The following is a 19,328-nucleotide window of genomic DNA, read 5'->3' on the forward strand; positions in this document are numbered from 1 at the left end:
ATGGTACAGCAGGATCCGCTTGCCTGTAGAGTCACTCAACAACCACATAAAGAAAATCTACCTGCAGAGATAAATTCAAATTTCCACTCCAGCAAAAGAAAGTGTGAAGGTTATAAACGGTCACCCAATGTCATGGGTATCCACTCACTTCATAGCCATCAAGGTTTTCAGACTACCCGGATATAGATCCTTTTCTGTTCTAAAAAGTTAACAAAGAATAACAGCAGCAATCTCACCACTTAGAAAGAGCCATGTTGTCATATTTTCTTTGATTACCCAAATCTAAGGGAAGGGGTCTTGTCCAATGCCTCTTTTTTATTCCTCTAGTAATTTAGTACACTTTGTGACACTCAGAAGGTGCCTCGTGATGTTTTCAGAATGAATTCTGCCTTCTTAGTACAGTGCAGTATTTTGATGGACTTTCTGGTTCCAGGATACTAAGCCAATAGCTTTAGCATCCTTCCCCTGAATTCTACCTCAAAAACAGCTTCCTTAACACACGTTGCTTGCTTTTAGAAGATTCTTTTGAGTGGTGGCCTTCTGCTCTCTTTCCTTTTCTTGACAGCACTTGAAGGAAGAGAGTCTTCCTGACTGTAAACCCCCTGCCTCAGCTTGAGCACCACCAGCTACAGAAGGGACTTTCTGCACACATTCACACAATGACAAGCCCATGGAAAATTACTGCCTTTAATACCTATCTCTTAGGAGCTCCTATGTGGTTTTACAGATCATTTGTGGAAGACACAAGGGTTCCAGCACTGGTTCCTCCTACTAGGTGCATTCCCATTACTTAATGCCCCACACATTAATAGGCTAACCCCAGTCTCCCTCCCCAGTGCTCCAGAATCTAGGAAACAGGCAAAGATTGTACTGACTCCAGTCCAGCCATCTCTTTGACATAGGCAGAAACTCTGCAATAGGTTAGGATAATTTTGGAGAAGTTGAGATTTCTTGAAGAGTCTTTCCAAGGAAGAACATGGTTTCCTTTCTGCAGATCACTTGGCCAAATACAAATGGATCTTTTCTGCTGAGTGCTCAGAACCTTGTATGATTTTCTTTGCTGCATGTTTTAAATCAAAGAAAGAAAGAGAGAGAGAGAGAGAGAGAGAGAGAGAGAGAGAGAGAGATAGGCTTCATTGGAGTTCCAAAAAGCTGACTTTAGCCCCAAATTTGATCCACCCTCCAGTGGCTTCAAACCATTTGCATATATGTATGGTATGATTGCATGATATAGTCATGTGTGTGGGCATGCATGTGTGTACCCTGTGTGTGCACATATACATGGGCAAGAGGTTGCTTTTCTTTCCCTTAGATTTATTTTACCAGTTTCCCTTCCCTCTGACAAATTACCAAGTAAGTTATATATGTTAGTTATATATGTTTGAAAGAATACTGGAAAACAAATAGCCACTTTGTATTAATACTATATAATCTCTATAAAATCTAAACTATATCTATGCTTTCTTCAGACAACTGCTCAAGATTCCAAATCCAAAGCCTTGATTCATGTCAGCGACTCTCTCCTCACCAGGACCATCAGCATCTCCACCCCATCACTGACATCTCCAAAGAAGAGACGGTAGTTTTCGGTGCTCCCTGGGAAGCAGACCATTCTCAAATTGAGTGAGTTTCGAGTGGCGCACTCAGGTTCTACTTGCTCATGTTCCAGCCTGTCTCTTGAGGAGCCCGTGTGCAGGCACCCTGTATGCTCACAAAGACTTACCTTGGACTTCACCCTCAGAGAGGAAATTCTTTAAAAATATATCACCTTGACATTGATTGCTCGAGTTTGTTTTATTTTTCACAATTTATAAAACTTAGCCTGATGAACGTATCTGAACATGTATCTGAATCAAAATAAAGTTCTATATATAATACTATGTATGCCCAGCACCTGGTCATGTAGTCAGCAGTTATTTTCACTGGCGCCCTCAGCATAGGAAATGTGTTCATGTTTCCATAAACTCACTGTGAAATGCAAAACTTACAAAATACAAGCATACCTTTTCTCTCAAACTTCCCTTTATGGCCCTAATTCTACTTTTCCAATTCCCTCGTCCCATTAAACTTGTTCTTGGACGTCACCAAAAGCTTCTCTGTTGACTCTTCTGAATTCCTTTTGCTTCCTCCCAGGCCTCTCTGTGGATATTCAGTTTTTTTCCCACTCTGCCCCCAACAGCCTAGTCTCCCTAACTTTCCGTTCTAAAACTGCTTATTGTTATTATTGAGAATATTGGGGTTTAGGGTTTTGGTGTCTCATTTCTACATGGATAAGAAGGACAGGAAAACAGGTAATACTTCTGCTTGCTGACAAAGATAAATTGAGTCCCATTTGAAGTGGAAAGTTATTGGCATGGGGCCATCTGGTGCACAGATGGGATCTTTAGAAGGGAACTAATTTTTAAAGTTAAACTATCTAGAGAATGGACTTCAGCCAGGATGTTAGAATTGCCTGTGTAAAAGAGCTGTGAAATTTGTCCAGGTGTACTGGCAAGTAGTTGAATCAGTACACACTAATCATCATGTACTTCCTGAAAAAGTATTATAATTGGGTGATGATATGTAATTTGGGATTCTTGTATCAAAGTAAGGCTATTAAATGAGCTAAAACTTAGGCACAGTGGTGCACACCCATAATCCAGCTACTTTGGAAGCTAAAGCAGGAGGATCCCAAGTTGAAGGCCAGCCTGGGCAAATTAGCAAGACCTTGTCTCAAAAATAAAATTGAGCTCCATCATAGAGAGCCCTTGGGTTCAATTCTCAGTACCAAAAAGCAAAACAACAACAAAACTAAATAAGTAAATAAATAATAGATTGGGGATGTATCTGGGTGGTAAAGTACCCATGGGTTCAATCCCCAGTACAAAAGATGAAGGAGAAGAAGGAGGAGGAAGAGGAGGAAGAAGTCTTAGGGTATCATCTATAATAATTTTAGTACATATTCATTGGTGTGTCATACATATTTATGTGTATAAAATGAATATATTTGCATGTCAATGTATACAGCCTTAACTAATTCATTTAACAACATTATACTTTTGTAGTTTTTGATTCTTTTTTTTTTAATATTTATTTTTAGTTTTCAGTGGACACAACATCTTTCTTTGTATGTGGTGCTGAGGATCGAACCCGGGCCGCACGCATGCCAGGCGAGCGCGCTACCGCTTGAGCCACATCCCCAGCCCTGTAGTTTTGAATTCTTAAAGGAATTTCACGACCTTAGTGATATATTGGAGAATGGTGTCATGTAGAAGTCCCTTTTTAAATTTTATGTCTTAGCACAGAACATAAATACATATTAACAGATACATGCATTCATAAATCTTTGTTGTCTTAAGTTTGAGCAATAATACCTTGAACTTGGGGCTACTATTTTCTTTTTACCCAAACTTTCTAATTATAAACTTTAAGAAAGTCACAAATATTAAAAATCCAAATTCAAGCTTTCAAACTGGATTTTTTTTTTGTCCAGTGCTGAGAATATAATCTAGGACCTCAAGATGCTAAGGCAAGCACTCCCAGCCCTTAAAGTGTTCAACAGGAGTGACTAAAAGGTTAATTTTATATCATGAGACCAAAAAGAACAGTTTTTTTTCTTTAAAAAAAAAATCAAAATTTTTTATGTTCAAATTTTATCCTCTAGATTATTACAGAACTATCATGAACACCTGCAATGGCTCCCCATAGTTATAGATTAGTGAAATCTTTCTGCCCACAATTTCCCTCTGAGTTTTAAGGGTATTTGCATTTAACCATTTTTTAAAAAGAAAGAAAGAAAGACAGGAAAAAAAAAAGCAATTATTGTTGGCTACTCTTTGCCAATAATATCCTTTCTCACTCCAACCTCTACATCCCTCTTCCAACCCAGGGGAGGAGAGCCAGTTTGCACGCTGTAGAAGCCTTCCACATCATTGTAGGAGGAGAGTCTCAGTGAACACACTGACCAGTGTGGGATTCCCTAATAAAAACAGACGGCCTGTGCGTCAGGTTTTCAAAGCTGTGACCAAACACCTGACAAGAACAGCTTAGAGAAGGAAAGGTTTGTTTGGGCTCACAGTTTCAGAGGTTTCAGTCCCCGGTTGGCTGATACCATTGCTCTAGGTCCAAGATGAGGCAGAACATCATGGAGGAAGGGCAGGGTGGGGAAAAGTAGCTCCATTCATGGCAACCAGGAAGCAGAGAGGAGGGGGAAAGGCCCACAGGGAAGATGCACCCCTCAGGCCACTGACCCACCTGCTCCAGCCACCCCCTCCTGCCTACAGTCACCACCCAGTTAGTCGGCTCCAACTAGGATGGACTGCTGAGGTTACAGCCCTCATAACACAATCATTTCACCTCCAAACATTCCTGCGCTGACACAGGGGCTTTTGGAGAACACCTCATATCCAAACCATCACGCCCTGCTTTAAAAATTCAGCCCTGAGAAGGAGAGAGGACAGAGACACACTGGGAACTACTTTCCTTCCTCCTCTCCACTCAGACTGTCTTGATTCATCATGTGCAAATCTGTACTCTCAGCCAGCAAAGGCTCCCTCCCTCTCTCCCTTCCCTTCCCTCCCTTTCCCTCTTTCTCCCTCTTCCTTCTCTCCCTCCCCACTCCACCCCCCACCACCCCCACCAAAAGACAGGGGTTGTCTAGACTGGCTTTGAACTCCTGGGCTCAAGCAATCCTCCTGCCTCAGCCTCCTGAGTAGCTGAGACCACAGGCACTGCACCTAGCACAAATACAATTTTCTATAATAAGAAAGGTGATGATTGGTTTTTGTTTTTATTTTCTTGGTGCTGGGGGTTGAATCGGGGCCTCCACCACTGAGCTCCACCTCCAGCCAAGAAAGGGTGCTTGCTCCTGGATTTGTGGGGAGTCCCACCAGGACCTGACCTTTCACCAAGAATGGCAACCACTCCAGATTAGCATTTCTATGAATCTCAGAGAATCAGACAGTGAAGCAACCAAAGCCACCCTCCTGCTGCTACCTGCTCACCCGGAGTCACTAGGGCATTCCAAGTTCACCTACTGGCAGTGGGTGGTTGAGAAATCCATCTTCTCACTGGGGTGAGGTAATGAGAAGCAGCCAATTCAGAAATGTCTCCCGGGCACTGTCCTCATGGCCAGGTAAACAGAGGAGGAATTGGCAGGCTGTTAGCTAAAGCCCTACCAGCCTGTGCTAAAAACAAGTGAATACATAAGACTGTCCACTTAAGGGTCACTGTGCAGCCTCACGGCCCCGTACCACCCCCAACTCTTCCTCACCTACTACCCCTGAAGAAAGTGACATTTTGTTCCTGCTTTGCTCCCATTCCAACAGCTTCGTCAGTATAGAAACACTAGTGTATAATCCCAGCTACTTGGGAGGCTGAGGCAGGAGGATTGCAAGTTTGAGGCCAGCATCAACAAATTAGTGAGACCTTGTCTCAAAATAAAAAATAAAAAGGACTAGGGACGTAGCTCAGTGGTAAAATGCCCAGGTTCAACCTCCCAGTGCCAGGAGAAAAAAAAAAAAAAAAAAAACTAGTGGGAGAATTACCAAAAACATGCCCTAAGACTCTAGGATTTTGCACAACCCTGCCTTTCTTTCTCCCATGGGACCTGACTTCACATTCACCTCGTCATTGTGGTGGGTCCCAGGATGGCTCCTTGTTGGGGCTTAGATGCAAAACAGCTGTGTTAATGCAGGAAGACTCAGAGGTGAGATGACTGGATTGTGAGGGCTGTAGTCTCATCAGTCCATCCTGGTTTGAATGGACTGACTGGGTGGTCACTGGAGGCAGGTGGGTGTGGCTGAGGAGGTGGGTCACAGGGAGCAGGGCCTGGAACGGTGCATCTTCACTGTGACCCCTGCCCCCCCCCCCCGCCCCCGCTTCCTGGCCACCAGGAGCTGGGCAGCTGTGGCCATGGTATTTGCCTCACACTGGGCTCAAATGCAGTGACCGCGGCTGTCTATGGGCTGAAACTCTGGAAGGGCGAGCCCCACATCAACTTGCCTCCTCTAAGTTGTTCTCATCGGGTATTTTGGTCAGTGACACAAAGCTGACCAAAGCTGCCCTCCCCCGCCCCATTCCCTACTGCAGTCAGTAGCTTCTGTTTCCCACACTGCTCGGGGCCACCTGTGTCATCCGTCTCCTGTCCCTCTCAATCATTTGGCCTCCAGCTTTCTCCTTGTTCCCTCCTAAAGAGCCTCCCATCCTCTCTGCCTCTCCACTGCTGTTCCTGACAGTTTTCCCCACACAATGGCAGCAAATCAAAGTTACCCTCTCACGGTCCAGAGCCTGGCAAAAATGGCATCCGTCTGTGCGTATCTACCAGGTCTGCCCAGCTGGAGCCAGCTTTGGGCTTCTGGAGTCTTCCGACTACTAGATCCTTCCCTGTCACTCCATCTTCCCAACCACAGTGGCGAAGTGTCTTTATAACTGGCCCAGGAGCTGGGTCCTAACTCCAGAGCCACTGGAGTGCTGAGGGGCCCTGGTTTCCTCTGCAGAGCTGCCTTCCTGTCTCGCTGGGCACAGACAATCTGCAGAGCCCTGGGCAGTGGTGACATGGCAACCGAATGTTTTTCCCCAGGGGGGACAGACCCTCTCCCCCTACCCTTCTCTGTCACCTTAGGCTCTTTCCTCACCACATTTGACCTTGGCATTCCCAAGTTTCCTTTCCTTCCCTCCCTGCTCATCTGGGAGCTGGTCCTCAACAACTCTCCCTCACTACCCCAGGCTGGTCAGCTTCAGCTGAGAGTGGAGATAAGGACGGAGGGCAGAACTACCTAGAGATGGCAACTCCACCCTCTGGTCACTCTCTGCCTCCCTGAAGAGGTAGCAGAGACCTCTCCCTGTGAGCCACCCAACCCCTCCTTTCCACTCCACCACTCCATATGTGATTGCATAGGAAATTATCTAGATGGGCTAGGGTGTGGCTCAGTGGCAGAGCACTGCTCAGATAACAAGGGCTGGTTCCGTCCCTGGAAGGGAGAAAGAGAGGGAGAGAGGGAGGGAGGGAAGGAGGAAGACAATAAAAGGAAAAAGAAAAATATAAAGCTAGGACCATCACACATTTTCAGGAACAGTGAACGCAAGCGTAATGGAAGGTAAAAGCTACACGGCGTGTGTCTGTGTCTGTGTGTGTGTGTGTGTGTGTGTGTGTGTGTGTGTCCATCCGTCCACCAGGCACATGCCCACACACAGCAGGCTACTTCATAGGTCAGAGACTGGAGTCAGAATGTCTGATTTAAATCCTGGCTTCACTGCCCACACCGGCTCTGTTATCTCAGGAAGTGACCTAACCTCCAGTCCCTCCATTCCCTTGTGTGTAAAATAGGGATAATAATCAAATTTACGTGATGAAATTATATACAGAAGAAATGACTTAATATTTGCAAAGGGCACATATACGTAAAGCGCCAAGTATTAGAAGAGAAAAACAGTTGAGGAATTCCTCTTGTCCTGATGCTCTTTTTATGTGGGTGTATTTTCAATGTGACAAACACACAGGTGGCATAGGGGCCCTGCCCAGTGTGAGGACTTGAATGCTTTTTTGGTGGACAGCTAATCTCCATGTGCAGAATGAAAATAGGGCCCTGGGTCACTCTGTGGAACAAGACAGTTTTAGCAAAAATCGGCATTACATGAAGAAACAACTATATATTAATGAAGGAGAAAAAATTCAGACTGATGTTAAACTAACATTCATTGAATATTCTGTGCCAAACACTGGGCTCGTTTCTTTCTTTTTTTTTTTTTTAATTCTTAATATTTATTTTTTAGTTTTCGGCAGACACAACACCTTGGGCAATTCACCTCATTGCATCTTGCAACCTCCTCCTGAGGTCGGTAGTATTGTCATACCACTTCACAGACGAGAAGGGCCCTTAAGCTTACAAAGAGGCGCCACCTGCTCACTGTCACAGTGATCAGCTGAGCACGGAGTGGATCACACAGAGAAGACAGAACTCTTCATTTGGCCCATGAACTTGTTTCTATTTTGGAAACACAGTTCAAGCTTTCCAAGTTCATTATCACTGTTTCTACCCCGATGTTCGTTGAATCTTGGCTATTGTATGGGACAACGCAAGAAACTTCAGAGGTGAAATGATGGGGTTATAAGAACCTTAACTTAGTCCCTGAGTTAGTCCCCCATCAGAGAGCTGTGACTACAGGCAAGTAGGGTGTGGCTGGAGGAGGTGGATCACTGGGGACTTCCTATGGGTGAATATATTTTGTGAGATGAGCTTAGACTCTCTCTCTGTCTGCTTCCTGGTGCCATGATGCTTTCCTCTGCCACACTGTCTTGCCTCAGGCCTTGAGGAATGGAGCCGGCCTTCTGTGGACAGAAACCTTTGGAACCATGAGCCCCAGGTAAACTTTTCCTCTTCTAAAATTGTTCTTGTCAGGTCTTTGGGGCACAGCAGAAAACAAGCTGGCTAAAAGAGATGATTATGATGACCTGGCCCTAGGCCACATCCCTGGCCTTTCCTGTGACAGGCTCAGTATACCCTGTAGGTCCCAGACTGGAACCACACAGTAAACAACGGCTGGCTGCTGCTAAGAGTGTAAACCGTGAACCTTCTCAGGCGATGTCTGTGCTGTAGTTGAACAACTGACAAAGGACTTTTGGAACCCAAGGAATGAAGATGCAAGATGGGATCTCAGCCACACACAAGCAACGAAGTGAATTAATCAAGGAGGAATCTCCGGGAGCCCTTCAACATCCAAACAGATAGACCCTGATGAGAGACATTCATATGAGAAAATGCTGTAACTGCACAGAGCAATTCAGCGATTCCCTTCCTGGTGAGACCCTGGCCTCAGTCATTTCTTACTGCACAGTCACATCTTGTACTGTCAGTTGTATCTGTGTCCTCGGTTGGTGTCAATTCTCACTCGAGCCAGGTTCAGCTGGCTTACCGGGCGCCTCCTGACACTTGCTGTGATCGATGCACACAATGCGGTTGACACTCGCACACTGTGGTGGGGGTCAGGCGGGTCCAAAGGTGGCAGGGGAGGATACCCTGGTAAGCAAAACACAAGTTCAAAGATGGAATTTAAAGCAAGATGAGGAGGGGCATGGAAATGTGACTGCCTTTCCTTCCACCCTGTGAACTGAACTCGGCTTACCAACCCCCATTGCTAGTTAGTCGTTGTGTTGGTTTGCTGCGGCTGCTGTCAGGAACTATAGCAAACTAAGTGGCTTAACACAACAGAAGCCTAGTGGCTCACATTTCTAGAACATCTACAATCCAGGGTTGGGTAGGGCCTTGCTTTCTCCGAGGCTGCTTTCACAGACAGCTGTTCTGTGCCTTTCTCTTCTCTTCTCCGGTTGGTGGCAATCCCTGTGTTCCTAGGTTTGTAGGCCTAGGGCTGCAATGTCTGCCTCTGCGGCTACATTGCTCTCTCTGTGTCTGTTTCTTCTCTTATGACCCCAATCACATTGAATTAGAGCCCAGCCAAAGAACCTCATCTTACCTTAATTACACCTGTAAAGACCCTATTTCCAGATAAGGTCACAGTCACAGGTAGGACTAGGAGTTAGGACCTTGCTATATATTTGCAGCCCATTCTTAGTAATGGACTACTAAGTCTCATTACCAAAGAAATGCAGCCCCATCCAACTGAAAACCCTTGGAATACTCTTGTCAGTTAGGGATTACCCACAATGCCCCGATGCTTTTCCTCTTCTCTCCAGGAGGAGGGGGAGGGTGGGGCGGGAGCAGCGTTTTTAAACACCAAGGCAAGACCAGCCTGATGCCAGGGACATCTGGGTGGCAGACTTGTCCCAATCCTCCATTCTGCCTGGACCTGGGCATCAGCCATGGTCTTCGTAGTAAAAGCCACACTGCCAGCCCTTAGACATGCCCTCCTCCCCTTCCCAGCCAAGTTCTGCACCGTGCTTTGAGAGACAGACAGCATCTGGAAGCCCCCACCACAGTGCGGGGGTACACAGCACTGAAGAGGTGTCCTCTGCTCCGAGTTTAGCCCTGGCTTTTTCCTTCCTCCCTTCCTCCCTCCCTGCCTGCCTGCATGCCTTTCCAGCTGACAGTCATTTTTCCAAGCAGTTGAATGAGGCGTCCACAGCCATGCCATCCACCTGACCCGTCATCTCCATGCTGCAGGAGGGATCTGCTTAGCAATGGCAAGGGACTGTGCACGTCACTAAGTTTTTCGGGGGTTCTCGCCTGGAAAGGACCCCGTGTCCTGGGCCCTTCAGCACAGAAGTGCTCCTTGTAGCAGTTCTCAGTGCCAGTGGCTTCTCACCTGCTCCTTCACTCTGAGATTCTTTTGCTCTGCGCCTCGGATCAGATGACCACTCTCCTTCTCTAGCCCACTCCTGGGTGCTCAACAGAATTGTCACTTGCTATGTGGCCACCTCTGGTACCACAGGTGTCTTTCTGGCACCTTTAAACACCACGGCTACAGGACAGCTTCCTGGATGACTTGTCCCTCAGCAGGAGGAGCTCTGTGCACCCACAGCCAGACTACACCTTCCCCCAAAAGACCCTCCCTCCCTCCCTCCCTCCCTCCCTCCTGTCCTTCCTCTTTTTTTTTTTCATGACTCCACTGGATGGAGTTTCCCAAAGAGGCCCGGTCTCACAGGGATGTTGTGCTAGGATCTCTGGACTAGGGACAAGACCTGCATGGCCCCATCTAAACTCCTCACCCTCTCTTTCCACCTCAGGCTGGCCCAGAGGATTTTCTCTGTGCATGTTTATAGGGTACCAGACACCCTTCTCCATCCCAAGGTACTCCTCTGTGATCCTCTGTGATCAAATGCGTCAAGGTGAAGGGACAGTTTACTTCAGATTGATCCTTATGAAAATCTAGAAGGGAAGCTGGATAAAATATTAAGCATCCAAAATTCCTATATTGGGGTCATCCAAGAGTGACCCAGACTCGGAGGTCTTGGACCAAAATCCCGGAGAAAAGGCAAAGTTGAAGAAGGAAACCCCGCGCTTGGCTTCCCGTTCCCCGAGACCCACTTGCCAACCACTAAGCTCCAAGATGGCCACAGAAAACACGTCTGCAGGAACTGTGTCCCATAAAGACCTGGCATCTGGCATACACACAGAACTGGACAAACCAATTAATAAAAACAAAACATCTGACATTGCAATTCAAATATGAGACCTGTTACTGTTGGAAAGAGTTATCCAAAGAGCTAATAACACACATGAAAAGAGGTTCCACCTCTCAACTATCAAGAAAAGAAAAAGTAAGACCACAAAGAGACTCCGGTGCATGCCCTCCAAATGCCTAAAACTAAAAGGAGGACAATACAAAGAGCTGGCGAGTTTGCAAGCAAGTCCCCTAAATTGGTGGTGGCAGTGTGACTTTTTTTTACGACCATTTTGGAAAAACTTTGACAGTAACTAGTGAAACAGCTCAAAGGCATCCACGACAACCCAGGGATTCTCCTCCAGGGGGAGAATGCAGCAGAAATGCACATAAGAATGTTGACAGCATCATTCCTTGTAACAGCCCAAACAGGAAACCACCCGGATGTCCCTCAAACACAGGTGGAGAAATTGTGGTATATTTATAACATGAACTAGTATGTAGCATAACAAATAGACCAACTCCTGTATGATGCTTACAGACCCGATGTTAGAAATAAGTCAGACATAAAACAACATGGACTGAAGCTCAAAAAAATGAAGTTAATCCATGATGCAGGCATCAGGGTAGTAGCGGCTGGCTGCTTTGGTACAAGGAGGAGGGTTCTTGTAATGTCCTTGTTTGTTTGTTTATTTCTATTGGGAATTGAACCCTGGGCACTTTACCTCTGAGCTTGCCCCCCATGTATTTTTTATTTTGAGACAAGTTCTAAGTTGCTGAGGCTGGCCTTGAACTTGGGATCCTCCTGCCCCAGCCTCCCAAGTTGCTAGGATTCCAGGAATGCATTGCCGTGCCTGAATTGTTATACTTCTTTTTAAATGCTGCCCCCTTGGCATTGTATCTGGACCTATGTCAATGCTCAAAAACATAGGCTGTCACATGCATAGAATCACGTTTTCCCTTCCTGGCCTCCTGTGGGGGTAAGGGCTGGCAAGGAATGATAGGAACAGCCTGAAATCACGGTTAATGTTTTGAAGAGAAGAACTTGTGTTCAGGTTGCTTAAGGCTTCATTAAGTATTATCAAGTCACACTGACTACATCACATGGAAAAGTGACAGGCAGCTTATGACACAGGGCAAGGTTGTAGTACCTAATTGGAACATGCTCCAAGAGACACCTGTGGGTTCCAGTAGCACAATCAAGTCAGGATGAGGGCAGACACTTGCAGAATTCCTTCCCCCTGAGGAAAGCTCCAAGGCTTCCTTACTGATAACGATAAATCTCACTTGGCAGTTGCTGTGTGCCAGACACCATGCTCTGAATTCCCAAATCAATCAGGAGGCAGAACTTGCTGTTCTCCCAATTTGCAGATAAGGCAACTAAATGTAATGAAGGCAAATAAAGTTTTTATGACTACCAGAGTAGTGAAGTCAGGACTCATATCCAAGTTTCCCAACCTCCAAAGCAAGGGATAAGGGAAAAAAAAATTTATATATATATATAAAATAGCTGGGTACAGTGGCACACACCTATCATCCCAGCAACTCAGGAGGCTAAGACAGGAGGATCAGTTGAGGCTAGTCTCAGCTACTTAAGTGAGGCCCTGTCTCAAAATAAAATATAAAAAGGGCTGAGGATGCGTAAAGCACTCTGGTTCAAAGCACTCTGGATTCAAACCCGAGTACCAAACAAAACAAATATCTAGCAAATAGCTAACAGATTTGGATGACAAGATTTCTACACAAATAACAATTTTAACAGATAGTCTGTGGTGAGTGCCACAGGAAGAAAACAAGCAAAGTGTAAGAGTCACTTCTGGCTACAGAAAATTCAGCTAGTAAATAAGGTGAAACTTTCTTCCCCGCATTCCAACTTAGTAAAAGCCACGCTGAATTTCCAACCTGGCAACAGTGGAGATGAACTGATACCAAGACACCTTCAGAATGCCTGCTGGAAGATGAGAGATTTGATCCAGATATCAATGGATGAGCCCCCTGAAGTGAGAGCAGCTCTCTACACCCCTCTTAACCACACATCCCTGGTCTCCCCAGGCACCTTGGAAAACACCCAGAAAGGAACAGGGATCCTAGGGAGACACAGTGCTGGAGGTGTTCTTTTTTTTTTTTTTTTTTTTTTTTTTAATACTGAGGCTAGAACCCAGGGCACTTAACCACTGAGCCATATCCCCAGTCCTTTTTATTTTTTATTTAGAGACAGGGTCTCACTGAGTTCTTAGGCCTCACTAAGTTGCTGAGTTCAGAACTCATGGTCCTCCTGCCTCAGCCTCCAGAGTCGCTGGGATCACAGGTGTGCACCACTGCACCTGGCTGAACTTGCACATTCTTTTGTTGAGGCTCTGTTTGAATGTTTGGCTTCATGGCTCCAAACTTGTGAGCTGAAACAACCCTCTATTGCAACATTTTACAAAGGTAGTGTGAGACCGAGAACAGAAGCCAGGAGTCCTTCACTTGTTTAAACAGGCTCCTTCACGGACTCCCGGATTCACCAGCCCCCAGCGGTGGACTCTGACAGGCACAGTTCTAGTCCCTGGGAACACAGTCATGGCTCCTGACCTAGAGAAAGTTCCAGGCCACAGCAGGACAAGCAGATCATTGTGAGAGCTAGGCAAGGGGCAACTCAACCTTGTTCTTAGCGTTCTGTCATCCAAGAGGAAAGCAAGCAAACCCAACCCAGGTCAGAGTTCGTCCCCTTTGTATCACGTGATGATTTTCCGATGGCTGCAGTCCTGGCTTGATGCCTAAGTGCCACAGCTCTATCTGAGGTGTGTGTGGCTCAAGAGCCAGGTGTGGTGACACACACCTGTAATCCCAGCTACGTGAGAGGCTGAAGCAGGAGGATTGCAAATTTGAAAGCAGCCTGGAAAATTTAGTAAGACCCAGCCTCAAGAATTTAAAAAAGGACTCAGGGTACAGCTCAGTGGCAGAGCACTTGCCTAGCATGCATGAGGTCCTAGGTTCAATCCCAAAACTACTAAAAAAATATATATAAATAAATAATGAAATTTTTAAATAAAATGAAAGCACTTGAAGATGCTTTGTGAACTATCATCTTACATCAGAGACTCAATCTAAGAGAAAATAAGAAATTGTGTTGCATTTTATATGTTAAAGCTTAATTCTACAATCTAATTTTCCTTGTTGTACTTTTTTTCTTCACGCAGCTTTGCTTTCTAGTTATTAATATATAAATATACCCATTATTTAAACAAAACGGATATATGTGCCTGTTGATTCAGTCATTGCAGAAAGAAGGTAACAGGGAAATTAGACACTAGTGACCAACAGCATGCTTTTAGCCTCTTTGTGCATGTCCTTGCTAAGGAAATTTAGGAGTCTTTGGCTATGGTACCACGTAACTGCCAATCAAAATAAGTGCATGCACCTCTTATGGGAAAGCTGTTTTTACTTGCACAACCATTAATTAAGGCAGCTGTTTTTATCATTTACAGAGAGGCAATGCAGAGTAAGCTCATTAAGATCATGAGCTTTGGAGTCAAACTGAGCCAACCAACAGGAGTGCAATCCCATTACTTTCTGACTATTTGACTTTGGGCCAATTACTTAGCCTTCTTCTGGCCTCAGTTTCCTCGTGTGTAAAGTGCCTGCCTTATGAGGCTGTTGTGAAGAGTTACTGAGAGAAAGGTGCAAGGTGTTTGGCATGTCCCCCTGGCCGGTGGCAGGTACCCATTTTCAAAAGGTTGACATCATTACCATTGAAGTATTAAATTTCTCAAATTTTCCAAAAATTATAAGTAAGCTTTACATGTAACTTACTATATATATGTGGAATTTGGGGAATTCTCAAGAGTTTTAAAGGAGGTGATTTTTCAATATAAAAATAAAGCTGGCTTGCATAGGCCTTTAAAAACAACACTGCATGCTGCTATGCCCTAGAGTCTCCAGATTTCTCCGTGGAGGAAGGAAACCTTCATAAAACTCAAACGCAACTGTGCCCCAAACACCAATGTACCTCCAACACGTCTTTTTATACTTTCTTCAGCAGTCTATTTAGTCTCTTTGTGAAAAGCTCCCTTAATTATATGAGATTGGCCAAATCAGTAAATGTAATCAAGCTGAATTTCATTTATCATGAATAAGAATACACCAGAAAAAAAAGAACCTGGGATTTACATTTCACAGGACATTTTCTGGAAGCCCTGAGATGAGAAACACTACATGTGGAGTGACGTGAGCCCGGGCACACTAAGAATGGGCTCTGTGTCCCTCCTGCAGTCAGGAGGCCCAACCTGCATCTTGTTCTAATAGGAGCTTTTCTTCCCCATGGACACAGTGGTTTGTCTCATGGAGTGACTGGGAATTCATGTTTCTGTCCAGTTGTGTAAAATGTTTCTAGCAGCCTCCGTGGACAGGAGACTTTACTGACCTCGCCCGGTCACACGTGTGGCATTACACTAGCTCTGCCAACTCTGTGGGTGTTACTCTGTATGAACAGGAAGTAAAACCCAGTTTTTCTATGTGCGGCTTTAACTTAGTGATCACGTCCTAGAAGGTTCTTGGGATAGAGAGATGCATGTAGAGGACCAGATGGAACCTTCCAAACACAAGGAAGAGAACTGGCATCACACGCCTGTCTCACATCCGAGGTCCAGAGAAAGCCCCCAACACTAGATCATGGTCTCCTTAGAGGAGAGCCATCTGCTGAGCTCTGCTCTGGGGAAAGAAAGCAAGCTTGCCTCACCTTTATGAAGAAAAATCTATAAACCTGAATTAAAATTCCACTCAGGGCTTCAGTATAGCTCCGTGGTAGAGCACTTGCCTCGCTCCATCCCAGCACTGTGAAAACGACAACCAAAAGCCATTCAAACCAGGAGCAATGACCATGATTTAGCAAGGCAGCCTTGTTCCTGAAAGAACAATTGGTCATGAAGATAAATCCAAATGCCTCTTTTCCTCCCTTTCTTCCAAGATACAAGTGAAAGCTCATAAATCCAGGCAATTTCTTAGTTTAAAATATTTAAGTTATATTGATGGAGCAAGAGTTTTTTGAAAATGCACTGACCCTTCAATGAATTAGAAGCACTCCACTATAATTGGGGGGGATGTTTGAAATATGCTTTTTAAAGGAAGGGTTCACTCATCCTCTGAAGATTCACTGCTATCCTCTGAAAGTGACTTATAAAAATAGGAGATGAATCAGTATACATTTATTATCTGGGATGTAGTCGGTGTTTATGAAATGAGCATAAGTATTTCCATGGTTAGTGACTCAAAAGCAACCAGAAAAATCCCACTGGTCTTCCTTGCTCTCAGGACATACTGCTCTGGAGGACAGGAAGGCTCAAGCACACAGATGGGCTTCCAGTCCTGCTTGGTGACGCGTGTGGACCCCCAGGCGTGTGGCTGGCGGGGTTTGCCTTTGGAAATCTAGGGTTTAAGATTTAGCAATTAGATGTTTTTAAAACTCATCTCTTTTTTGGTCTTTTTATGTTTTCAAAATCCTACGAATATTATCCTTCCATGAAGAAGAAGCCCAGAAATGAAAAGTGGGAGAATGGACAACTTTGGGCAGTGACTTTGGTAGAGGGAGAAACCACATGGGGTCAAGGTGTCCTTGCATTTCTACAATCTCAACACCCAGCCCTGTCCTGGAATATAATAATTAATTAATGACTAAGTGTGGTCATTAATTACAAATCAGTGGTGACTTAAAGGCAGTCACTATTCAACAGAAGAGAGAACATGGTGCATGAGAAGGAGGAAGACAAGAAAAATCATGGAAATTAGCATCTGAAGGTGTGGTTCACTTAAGATGTATTTCTGTTTTACGTCTCTGCGTTCAAAATCATTTATTTTTCTTTGCTATTGGAGAAGTCAAGTTCATTTTTCAAGAACAAGCTAAGTGCTGCCCTGCAAACATGACTACAGAGACCAAGGAGCACCAGAGAGGGCCAAGGAACTCCCTGAGGAAAGGGGCCAGTTGGCTCTGGTTCTGTTTACAATTATACCCCTAGCGCTCACATAGTAGATGCACAATAAACTCGTGTTTAAGATTTCATGGAATAAAGAGGGCTACAAAATGGTATGAACATTTGGAAAATGACTCTTTATAGGTAAATACCCCCGACTGGTAATTACAAAATGTATCAATCCTTCATTGGAAAAATGGTCATTCATACATGTCAACTATAATCTGAAATAAGTCAACTATGAATCTGAAATGGAAGGCAAACAATTTAGTGCTTCAGAGAAAATGTATGCTTTCTTCCTGGATCAGTCTAGACTTCTAAATCCCCTGGTTTCCATGACTCTAGACCACAGGTTTCTGCAAGGCTCTGAGTGTTTTAATCCACTCCAATGATGAGCATAGACTTTCCAAATTTCTTACTGGTTTGCACCAATATACTTCAAAGCAGGGTTTAAAGAAAACAGTAAGAAAGAAATAATATGAACCAACTCACTAGAAGTTGCCTTATTTTCATACAAAATTATTTCATGAGCCACAGAATAGCTGTACCAAGAATCATTCTGAGTTCATACATGGCATCAAATGATGGTCCTCTCTTCGCCTTTCAGGATTGGCACTTTGTTCCTCTATCTGTCTGTTTTGTATTCACAAAGCAAAGTCACATCTATGGCCTCAGGCTGTGAAAATGCTTCACTTGGCAACCAAGGTGGGTATTCCCTTCCCAGACGGCAGCCCAAGTCCAGGGGCAATTAACAAGGCCAGCACTTGCATCCCCCTCTCCCAGGGCCATCTGCAGTGGTCCCAGTAGCCTCTGCCAAGAGCCACAGCAGGAGCTGGAGGCTGGAAAGACAAGCTGTGTCCTGAGCTAAACTTGCGCAGAGAGGAAACTGGGTGGGATCCCCGGGAAGACTTTCTCCTTCTCTGTCTCTCTCTTCTCTCTGTCTTCTCTCTCTCTCTCCTCCTCCTCCTCCTCTTCCTTCCCTCCTTCCTCCACTCCCCCTTCTTGTCTTTCTTTCCTTCTTTCTTTTTCTGTGGGTCTCCTAAAATATACAAAAGTAATCCCAGAGGCTCAGGAGACTGAGGCAGGAGGATCGCAGGTTCGAAGCCAGCTTCAGCAACTTAGCGAGGCTGTCAGTAACCTAGCTAGTGAGACCTGTCTCTAAATAAAAAATACAAAGGGCTGGGGATGTGGCTCAGTGGTTAAATGACCTTGGGGTCAATCCCCAGTTAAAAACAAACAAACAAACAAAAATCCCCAAAGAAATATTTTACTAGCAGAGATTTCTGAAAAGATTTCGGTCTTTTCCTGACTCACTCTCCAAATTGGCCCTTTGCTTTCAGAGTTAAGAGAAACACATAAGTTATGAAAAAAGCATAAGAAAATCCAACAGCTACCCCTCATTAAAGTAGCAAAGCTGACACTTTAATCTGAAAAGCAATACCCAAGGGTCACCTGCCTACAGTATGAGTTGTCACCCTCAAGATCAGCTGGGATCCCCGGCCACCCAAAAGAGGTTAGCAGGATCATCTTGGCTCAAGACACTGAGCTATATTACACTTGAAATATATATTATGGGATAACTTTTGGACTCTGAACATAATTATGACATTCACCAAGCCTGCCAAGTTTTCCGTGTAAACAAGAAAAATGTAGTTTAAATATTAAACAACTCAATTTCTTGGACAATTCCTCTTACAGTGGACCAAAGAAACCAATTTTCAGTTTGTATGCATGTATTTTACTAAGAAGAGTGTGTTTCAATTAAGGGGGTCTCAAAGGTTATCCATCCAGTAACAGCCAGTCCCCCAGAGCCCAGTCCCTGGAGGATGCCCCTTTGAGAACTGAATGGCTCATTCAGCCCCAGAGCCGTAAAGCTTGAGATCAGGGAAGCCGGTTGCTATCTTTATTCCAGTCCTCTGTTTCCCAATTCCCAGATCAGTGTCTGCAGGTGAGTTCGAGAAGGTGTGGAAGAAGCTCCGACCCGTGGCCTCTTCAGCACGTCCCTCACTCTGCTCCTGGGTGGCAGCCTCTCGACTCAGCCTCAGCATCCCAACTCTGCCATCTGCGAATAGGTGCATTGATTGGTGGGAGGTGAGTGCCAAGCGTCCAGTCCAGGACATTGTCGTCTGGATGATTTACACGCATGTCCTGCACCCCGCTGGGCACTAAAGAGATGGAGACTTTGCTAATAAATTGCCCGTGCATCAACATCCATGTAAAGCAATCCAAGTTGGCAGTCCAAAGCAGACTCCCAATAAGCAGCCAACTTTTCTTCTATTGGATTTTTAAAAGAATTAGCCACCAGCTTCTGGAAAATACCACCTGCAAGAAGGTGAGCTTGAG

At 45.0% G+C, this 19,328-nt stretch overlaps 1 protein-coding gene across 2 annotated transcripts in view; it reads right to left on the reverse strand.

Moving 5' to 3' along the window:
- Positions 1 to 1,028: 1,028 nt before the first annotated feature.
- The window catches only part of Scaf8 (SR-related CTD associated factor 8), a 212,126-nt gene continuing 193,826 nt past the window's right edge, over positions 1,029 to 19,328 (reverse strand). The window contains exons 22-23 of one of the 2 annotated variants that reach the window (XR_013091587.2): positions 8,893 to 8,996; positions 1,029 to 1,060 (exon numbers count right to left, since the gene is read on the reverse strand). The gene's annotated coding sequence lies outside the window, so the exon portion shown is untranslated. Of the gene's footprint in view, positions 1,061 to 7,337; positions 8,997 to 19,328 lie in introns of those variants that run through there. The other variant, XR_013091586.2, reaches the window with a different exon arrangement.

Source organism: Callospermophilus lateralis, chromosome 6, assembly GCF_048772815.1.
Source record: "Callospermophilus lateralis isolate mCalLat2 chromosome 6, mCalLat2.hap1, whole genome shotgun sequence".
Taxonomy (NCBI): Eukaryota; Metazoa; Chordata; class Mammalia; order Rodentia; family Sciuridae; genus Callospermophilus; species Callospermophilus lateralis.